The sequence below is a fragment of the Ictidomys tridecemlineatus genome, chromosome 12 (assembly GCF_052094955.1).
Source record: "Ictidomys tridecemlineatus isolate mIctTri1 chromosome 12, mIctTri1.hap1, whole genome shotgun sequence".
Lineage (NCBI taxonomy): Eukaryota > Metazoa > Chordata > Mammalia > Rodentia > Sciuridae > Ictidomys > Ictidomys tridecemlineatus.
Window position 1 is genome coordinate 28,337,773 of NC_135488.1, and position 9,896 is coordinate 28,347,668.

Here is a 9,896-nt window from a genome sequence, read left to right on the forward strand (position 1 = left end):
ATTAACTATTTTCTTATCTTTGTTTTAACTTTTTTTATTTAAAGAGCAACCTCTTGATACAAATGTTAAATGATTTTAATCGTTACAGTACAAGGTATTCTCTGTCGTCTATTATTTCTATTATCCTACGCTGTGGATCTATGATGCTTCTCTTATTATTAGTTTTTCCTTCTCCTAAACAGCAGTCATTCTAAAAATCCTATTTGTACTGTAAGAATATACTAACAGGGGGCTGGGTTGTGGCTCAATGGTAGAGTGCTCGCCTAGCATGAGTTAGGCGCTGTGTTAAATCCTCAGCACCACATAAAAATAAATAAATAAAATAAAGGTGGTGTGTCCAACTACAACTACAAATATATCTAAAAATATATACTAACAGGTTCATGACCCTCTCTTCTACTTGACTTTATTATGAGTTCCTCCTCCTATTTACATTCATCAAAAACACAACAGAGCAAGCCCCAGGAGGAGTAGCTAATGGAGTAGTGAAAGGAAAGGTGAGCAAGTAACATGGTGGGGGAGAGGGAATGTCAGCTTCACTATTAATTTCTACCTGCTACCACCCCCATCAAATTCTTTGATATGACTACTTAATGTCTTTCCTCAATTACCAGAAGTGCTGAGTAAATATAGAAACAGTCCTAGTCTAACTCTGAACTCCCTCTCCCACCAGAGTGCTTGTACTTTACCTATAAAATGTTTGGAGCATTTTTAGACTTTTCATTCCTTTGGGTGGTACATTATTAGAATCTTACATCATATTCTTACTGCTTTTCTCATGATTCCTGAAATCTAAGGCACACATATTCTCTTCCCTGATACTTTTAATAAAAATCATGATGACATTGCCCCTTATCTCCAAAGATTCTTTCTAGAATTTAGATATCACTAGCTTATTTTTTCTATTGGTTCTAATTAAGTTAAAATAAGAACAACTAATATCTTTCTAGATCCTTTTCCCACCTAAAAATACAAAATTAAATTTATCAGACACTCTGCTTTAGAAAACAAACTTCAAGAAGGTCTGAGCTATGAAGTCTTCTATCATACATAGTTTGCTTCTTTAGAAATACTGAAGCCTGAAATAAGGAAGTTCACTTATGGCCAACTTTTTTTAAAAAAATACCCTGTTTATAAAATTAGTGTATTTTCATACAGATGGCTAACTGTAACTGATAGGTTATTTCCTGTCCCAACCTGTGGCAGACACAGCTAACTGTCCACCAAAAATCCATCTTCTCCCTTCTTGGGTGTGAAGTTGTTTTGGGGAGCTAGATTGTCCTGCCAGGGACTAGCTCTCCTTATGAACAGATAGCCATATAAATTGCTCACATACTGTAATTATAAGAGGTACTGAGTGCTTAAGAAGCATAATTCTAGACATATATTTACAGAATAAGAAACTTAAAAAATAAACATAACCCACTTATTGTAAATGGATAATTGTCCTTAGGAATAATATAAGTTCTACTTCTCTTAACATTTACAAGTCACTGCCAAATCAAACCACAGTTTCTATATCAGATTCCAGTAGATTGCTTATTTAAATTTACTTGATTATTAATGCTACTAGCTTAGTACTAGGTCTGCCACTCCAAAGTTAAAAAAATATGATTATTGCCTGAGTTTAGTGAGGAGTTATTTGTTGATATGCTGATGGTAGGAAGACACTACTAGCTGACTGTTACACTTTCCTGCATTCAAAAACACTTCAAAAGTGTCACCATCAGAGAGATCCAAGATGGTGGACTTAGAGAGAGGCTACATTCCTTGTCACTCCATGACTCTGGATTCAACCAGAGGAAATACTGTTCCTCTGAAAGGCAGCCTTACTGCCCACTGATCCCTGGCTACCCCTCATTTGCCCTCTGTGATCACCTGCCATCTACCAGCAAATCCCTCACCTTTTGAGCACAGATCATTAGATGACTTTTACCTATCATCAGTCATTTGCCTATCTGCCCACCTCTTGCCTGCACATTGCCCACAGCCCAATGTCCACCTGCAGATCTCCTGCCTGCAGACTGCCCACAGACTGCAAGTGGAACACCCGCTGCCCACTACCCAGAAGTCCACTGACAAAGTACCCACAGGTTTGATTAAACGTGGCCACCACCATTTTGGGACACCATCTAGGGCCTCCAAGTTTGCCACTGTGGCGGGGCTTCAGTTTGGAGACACCAGCCAGGGCCTGGAGATATATTGTCGGGGAACTGCAAATCTGGTTGCATCTGAGGTCTTTCTGCTGGGTGTGCTAGTGGCCGCCTTCTGGCTGCCTATTTGTAGTGTTGTTCCTTTGTGTGAGCACATTCCTGGTGTTCTCCTTGCAAGTTGAAACAGAGGAATTGAGATTGAGGGTCTGTAGCAAGGCAGAGCCTGGGGAAATCTGAAGCCCAAGTCCATCAGATTGTAGCTGGGCTTATGTGGGTCAGTCTGGGTCTAGCAAACCCATGGAACACCAGAGACTTGGGGCAGTTTGCTGCGGGGAACTCAGCTGGAGAAAACTGGGCTGTCTACAGCTTAGTGAGTCCTGAAGTGCACAGGTACAAAGAGGCCAGCTACAATGGTGGGGAAGACTGGAAAAGGGCGTGAGGGCATCTTGCTATCGGGTCACCACCCAACAGGTCCCAGAAAACTGGACCGGACCTACCATCAAACTTCAGACAACTCCACCTATCATCAAAGAAGGGAAGCTGAGAAATTTTTTGAAAGCTAATGGAAGCTATCATTCAATTTTCCATTGAGACTTTTCCTTTTATTTTTTCTTTTGCCCCCTCTCTCACATCTCTATCATCTTAGAATTTAAATATTTTTCATGCATCAATTTATTGAGAAATGGAATGGCTGAATAGTATAATACAGATTTTCTGTGTATTCTTATATATTTACTTTTTGATTATTTATATTATTCTTTAAAATCTGTATATATTTTTTTCTCTCACCTACCTGTCTCCCTGGATTCTCTTACTTCTCTCATACGAACAGCCAACCTCTATTAATTCCCCCCTTGTCCTTACTATAAATTTTTACCTTTATCTTCTCTCTTTCTCCCTCATAAATATCACATCTCACACTACTTCTGTTCCTTCACTGTCCATCATTAGAAACTGTAAACCCTTTCAGTAGACTTACTCTTTATATTGTAGACAATAATTTAACATATTATTTCTGTTTATTGTGACAAAACTGTAGAAGCCTTAATAGGAACTATTTTGTTTAAAAATGTATATTGTTGGCACTGGGTGCTGTTACTATTAGTCTCTCCCTTAAAGGTAAGGTACTAGAAGCCTTCAGGGACACTATGAGATTACAGGGTAGAAACTACTGCCTCAGATCCATACCACTAGATCAGAAGACACAACAACAACATGAAAAAACAAGGGAACAAAGCACCTCAAACAAACCAAGATGTTCCAACAATAGAATCCATAGATAACACAGTAGAAGGAATTTAAAATGTACATAGTTAAGCTAATATGAATTAAAGGTAGTAGAAGGAGTAAAATCAAAGAGAAAATACAGGAAGTGAAAGATCATTTCAATAGAGTTAGATTGTGGAAAAATACAACAACCAAAATCCCTGAAATTAAGGAAACGATGAACAAAATTAAAATTTTAATGGAAGTATCATCAACCACAGACTAGACCACGTAGAAGACAGAACTTCAAGAATGAAGACAAAATATATACTCTGGAAATTAAGTCAACCGCACAAAGAAGATGGTAAGAAACCATGAACAGAACTTCCAAGAAAAATGGGATAACATAAAAGACCACATTTAAGATTTATTGGAATAGACGAAGGCACAGAGATACAAACCAAAGGAATGAACAATCTTTTCAAAATCTCTGGGACACTATGAAGGCAGTGCTAAAGGGAGAGTTCATTGCATTAAGCTCACTCATTAAAAGAATAAAAAGTCAACAAATCAATGACCTAACATTACATCTCAAAGCCCCAGAAAAAGAACAAAATCAACACCAAAAGTAGTCAAAGACAGGAAATAATAATTAAAATCAGAGCTGAAATTAATGAAATTAAAACAAAAGAAACAAATGAAAAAATTGACAAAACAAAATGTTGGTTCTTTGAAAAAATAAATAAAATTGTTAACCCTCAGCCACAATAACGAAGAAAAGGGGAGAGAGAGCTCAAATCACTAAAATTCGTGAAGAAAAAGAAAATATCATGAAAAACACTACTGAAATACATATAATAAGAACCTATTTTGGGACTGGGGTTGTGGCTCAGCGGTAGACCACTCACCTAGCACGTGAGGCCCTGAGTTCGATCCTCAGCACCACATAAAAATAAGTAAATAAAGGTATTGTGTCCAACTACAACTAAAAAATATTTTTTTAAAAAAAGAACCTATTTTGAAAATTTATACTCCAATAAAACAGAATATCTTGAAGACATCAACATTTTTCTACAGACATATGAACTACCCAAATTGAATCAAGAAGACAAAGAAAATTTAAACAGATCAATTTCAAGCAATAAAATAGAAGCCTACCAACCAAGAAAGGAATAGGATCAGACAGATTCTCAGTCAAGAGCCTGCCTGTCTCCTTCCTCTGACAGATGCTGTGGCCTGAGGGATGGGGGGGATTACATCTGCAAAGTGCCACCTGGCTGTCTTCATGAAGAGTCAGGACCAGAGAGGATGTGATCCGCTGGCCTTGAGAAGTTGAGGAAGGGCTCAGAGGGGATGTGAGGTGGGGCCTGGGTGGGAACAATCAAAGGTGGGGCTGCAGATGTGGGATTTGGCCGCCCCCAAGGAGCTGAGGCCACACAGTTAGCTCTGCGGGCCAGCCTTGTGACTGGAGCATGATGTGAGCTCTGAGGCGCAGGCCAGCATTCTGTCAGGTTTCCACCTTAACACACTGAGGAGTCTGAAGTGCTTTCTCACACAGCCTGTATTGCCAGAGGTCCATGAGGCAAGGCCAAATCCTCTGAGTGGGGTCTCACAGGCGCCCATAAATACACAGGCTGAGCCTTGCTCCTTCCTGGAGGCCTGGGGCTGCCCCTGCAGGTGGAGGTAACAGCTTTACAACCTGCCCAGGGTCCTTGATGGGCTTGGAAAGATTCACCTCCCCTTCCCTCCTCTGCTGACATTAAGAGCCCTTGGGATTCCATGGGGCCAACCCAGGTCATCTAGGGTGACCTCCCTATTTTTAAAGTCACTTGATTAGGAACCTGAATTACATCTGTAAACTTCTCATTTGTCTGAAAAAAAATAGATTATACACTTCCAGGGATAAGGGATAGAATTCTTGGGGCTGTAATTCTGCCCATCTTTCTCTCTCTGACCTTGACCTTGCCAGCCATCAGGACCTAGCAGATTCCTGCTGAACCATCCAGAAGGACAGTAGGTGCCTACAGGTGACAGAGCCAGTCACAGCCTCTCCAGGCCTCGCCCTTCTGTTGGAGGTGACCAGGGATTTGGTTGGTACCGGTGTCCAGCAACACTTGCCCTTGCTGGCCCTTGGTTGCATGGAAGGATTTATCATTATTTTAAATTGATAGCCAACATTAGAAGAAAAAAACTCAGGAACAGGATCATGAAAATTCAGATTCCCGCTGGTCTTGGTGGCACATGCCTATAATCCCAGCAGCTCCAAAGGTTGAGGTAGGAGAATCGCAATTTCAAAGCAACTCAATGAGACCCTGTCTCTAAATAAAATACAAAACAGGGCTGGGGATGTGGCTCAGTTGAGTGCCCCTGAGGTCAATCCCTAGTACACTAAATAAATAAATAAATAAATTCACATTTCCATTTTCACTTGAAAATTTAGCATTTCTGGCAACCCAGAGTTCCAGGTCAGGCTGGTACTGGGAAGCCCCAGGAGAAGAAAGGAGGACCCACATATCTTTCCCTGGGGGCATCCTCCACAGGAGGCCGAGTTAAAGTCCACACCCCATCTCTGGGGGACTCCACCAGGGCAAGAGGGAAACAATATTTACCAGCGCCCAGCAGCCGCCGCCCCTGCGCATATATTAAGTCATTTAATTCTCCAAAGAAGCTCTGGAGGAAGGTTCCCTTCCTATTTTGCTGATCCCAAAGCAGGGCACACACAGTGGCACGCTGGGGTGCACAGTCTGCGCGCTGGGCCAAGGGCTGCTGACCAGGCCACCTGCGCGGTCCCGCAGCCCCGCACGAGGTCCACCCCGCTCCGCCCCACCAGCGCGTCCTGGAAGGGGCCTCCGGAGCTCCCTCCTCTGGCCAGAGCAGGTCCTTCGCCCCCGGGCCGATCCACTGTGTCACCTGGACAGCCCAGTGCAACCGGGGCCTTCCGCCAGCCTGCTGGGGGCAGAGTCCGCTGGCGCGGCCCAGACACTGGAGCATCCCTTTCTGGTGAGCCACAGCCGCGATGGCCCGGACGGCCCAGCCACCGGGGTGAGTCGCTTACATCTGGAGCTCCGCGATTAGCCTCTCGCCCAAAAGGTAAGGGACGCAGTCCCCGGTGCCCGAGGGGCCTGGATCGCAGCGCGTCTGGTCGCCCTCCCCTCGCCAGATGCCTCCCCAGAGAAAAGCCCCCGGGAGAAAACGAACCGGCTAAAAGCCAGCACCGGCTGCTGCGAACGAAGGCCACTGTGGGGACATGGGGCAGGGAGCCCCTCTGCTTGGGGCGCTTTCTTTGTCCTCTGCGCCCTGAGGCCCTGAGAGCCCTGGCTGCTCTGGAGAGCTGCGAAGCCAAGAAGCACACAGTGGGCTGGAGGGCAGCCCTGCGAGTTGGGGGTCACTTGGAGCTGTCAAGCCTGTGCCATAGGAGAGGCCTCCCATCCGCGGGGACTGAGCTGGATTGCCTAGAGACCTGATTCCAGGTCTTGCTGGCCTGGCTCCAGAGCTGCACACTGCGCTGTGTACCAAAAGGAAAACAACCAAGGGTCCCACCGCAGGATGGGTTTTGCAGCCCTGGCTTTTCCTGAGCCTGTGGGACCCAGCTCCACAGTGAGCTCTGTGTGTTTGCTGTGACAGACAGGCTCCTCTGGATGACTTGGAGCTTCCAAGCAGCTGCTCTTAGGCTGAGTCCTTTGGAGGGATAAGAAACAGAGGGTGGAGAGAGAGGCAAGAACCCCTGTTCTGATGGAGCAGTTTCCAGATCATGGGCTGGTCTCCTCCTTGAGCCTCTGTAAGGTGGGATTGGTAAATCTCAGTCACCTTGGGGGATGACCACGCAGGTTGGGTCCAGCCCAGTGTCTGGCACACAGTGACGCTGGTCATTTCCTTCAGGCCATGCAAGTATGTAGGAGGTCGGAGTGTTTTAGTCCCGCTTCCCATCTTTCCTGGGCTGGCCCTGCCATTCAGCTCTGGGCTGAAATGCATCTCCTGCTCCCTTGCTTCCCAGTGGGCTAGTAGCCTGCTGGAGAGAGTCCACAGGGCCCTTATGTGTGGGGTGGAACATTGGGCTTCCCATCTGGCCTGCTGTTCTCCCACAGAAGTCAGGCCCCTTCCAACAGGTGAATTCTACTAAGTCCTCTCTGTGAGTAAGTGGGTGAATGAATGAGTGATCAGGCAAAGGACAAGAGGAGAAGATGGTTTCTTGGTTCCCAGTATTGCCCTTGGTCCCAGCATCTACAAAATGACAGGCTTCCTTGTGATCATGAGAGCCTTCAGTGGAGAGAAAATCATTTTAGCTAGAGATGCTTGATGCCCTCCCTCTGTGTGTTTCATATTTCTTTGTCTAAATAAGAGACGCATGCAAATGAATAATACTTTGAGAGATCAAGAAATACAGCTGGGCATGGTGGCACTGGCCTGAAATCATAGTAGCTGGGGAGGCTGAGGCAGAAGGATCTCAAGTTCAAAGCCAGCCTCAGCAACTTAGCAAATAGAAGAAGAACAGAAAATAAGTCAGAGTCCTGGCTGATTCCAGTGTGAGCCATTTTGTTTAATACATGTCTACAGAAGCCAGAGATTTTGCGACTACAGGTCTTTAAGAGACCTCCTCCAGGCAGCAGGTACTAAGGGTAATGCACCTGGTACCAACAGACAGTCCTCAGTAGAGCCCCATATTTTCTGAGGCGGCAGAACATCTAGATCTGGGGAGGTGGGTGGCTAGTTTACTGGGTTAATCTTTTGTAAGTTAGCTTTGGGTCACAGAACAGGAAACTGCATAGTCCCTGAAAAATGCATCAGCATCCATCACTTTCAGAGTTGAAATAGAAATATCCCAATGCTAGGGATTCCCAACCTCACTGTTGGTCAGACTCATTGGGAAGTTTTTCGGAAGGTACTTTGTTCACCTTTGCCCCTGAGATTCTGATTTTACTGGTCAGGATGTGGCTCATGCCACCAGTAACTTCAAGGCTACTGGGGGATTCAGAGGTGCAGCCAGGGCTGAGAGCCTGTGCCCCATGCTATTTCTTGTCAACTGTCCTCTGTGGTCACCTCTTGATATTTTGTGTGCTTCTATTTGAATGTTCTCACTCTTCAACTTTTTCATGCAGGTCTGTGATTACTCTGGCTTCAAGCTCTTGGGTCCCTGGTGTTACCTTATAGCCATTTGCAGAGAAGTTCTTGTCAGGGGAAGATGGAAGTTACCAGAAGCCTGCAGAGGGCTGGCCGGGGCTCCCTGGGCTCACCAGAGAGCAGTGTGGGTTTAATCTGCAGTGCCCTCAAGAGCAACATAAAACCAGCCAGCTAGGTGGGAATGATTCAGTGACAGAGGGGACAGGGCTTGTGATGATCTGGAGGGCATGTCCCTTGCCCTAAAAAAAGCACAGTCACCTACCTCCAGCTGTGTCATGGGGTTGATCATAGATTGCAAAAATGCTCACCAAGTCTTTTGATCCTTGAATGCAGGCCCCTTTGCAAGGTGACTTTGCCATTCCTTTCCATACAGTTAGGGTCCATTTCTGCAGCCCTTGAACCTGCAGTTGGCCATGGGACTTGCTTTAGCCAATGGGACATTAGCAGATGTCCACAAGCAGAGGTGTGGGAAGCCCATGAGTGTTGGTGCTTGCTCTCTGGATGCTCTGGACGCACATGGCCAAGAGATGTGAGCAAGATCCTCCTAGAACACCCAGTGCTCATGACCTTCAGGATCAGCTAAGTGGACTCCAAAAGGACTGCCCAGCTGACCCGCAGAACCCGGGAAAATATGAAGTTCAGGTGATGAAGTATTGGGGCGAACAGCAATAACTAACCATATCACAGCCCCACTTTGCCAGATGTTATCCATCTTTTAAATAGAAATCATAATTTCAAATTTTTGTGTAAGTTCCAGTTTTGAAAAAAATTGAATTAGTAGCCAACATTGTAAACACATTCTACAGGCCAAACAAAACATACCTTTAGACTGCACTTGGCCTGTGGGTTGTTGGTTTGCAAGTGGCTATACTGAAGGACACCAGGTGTTTGTCCTAATGCCTGTTTGCGTCACTCACTCACTCACTCTTCTTGCCAGAGTGGCTGGTGCCCTCCAACTGTGGCTGCTGTCTGTACGGGATGCGCACTGTACGGGCACTGCCCCAGCTTCTCCGGGTGGTCTTTCCATGTGGAAATGTGGGATCGCTCGTCCTCCTGGAGAGACTGCAGTGTGAGATGGAGTCCAAGGAAGGACAGTGCGAGGGTAGCGCGTGAGCATGAGATCAGGCGTGGAGGGGGAGCCCGTGGAGGGCAGTGGACAAGGAATCCCATCTGTTTTTTCCAGAGAATGTTGTTCCTGGAGGGAAAGCCAGGGAGAGAACGTTGGAGAGAGGGGATTGTGGGGCCCCTAAAGGCCAAGCCAAGGATTTCCCACTTGGTTATCTGGGCAAAGGAGAGTAGCTCTAAGGGAAGAGAAGTCACTGGCAGCTTTTGCACAGGGGGCCCTGGGAAACAGGGGCCTGCTCTGTTTATCTACGTGCAGGATGAGTTTATGGCAGGAGTGGAGTCAGGCAAGACGGG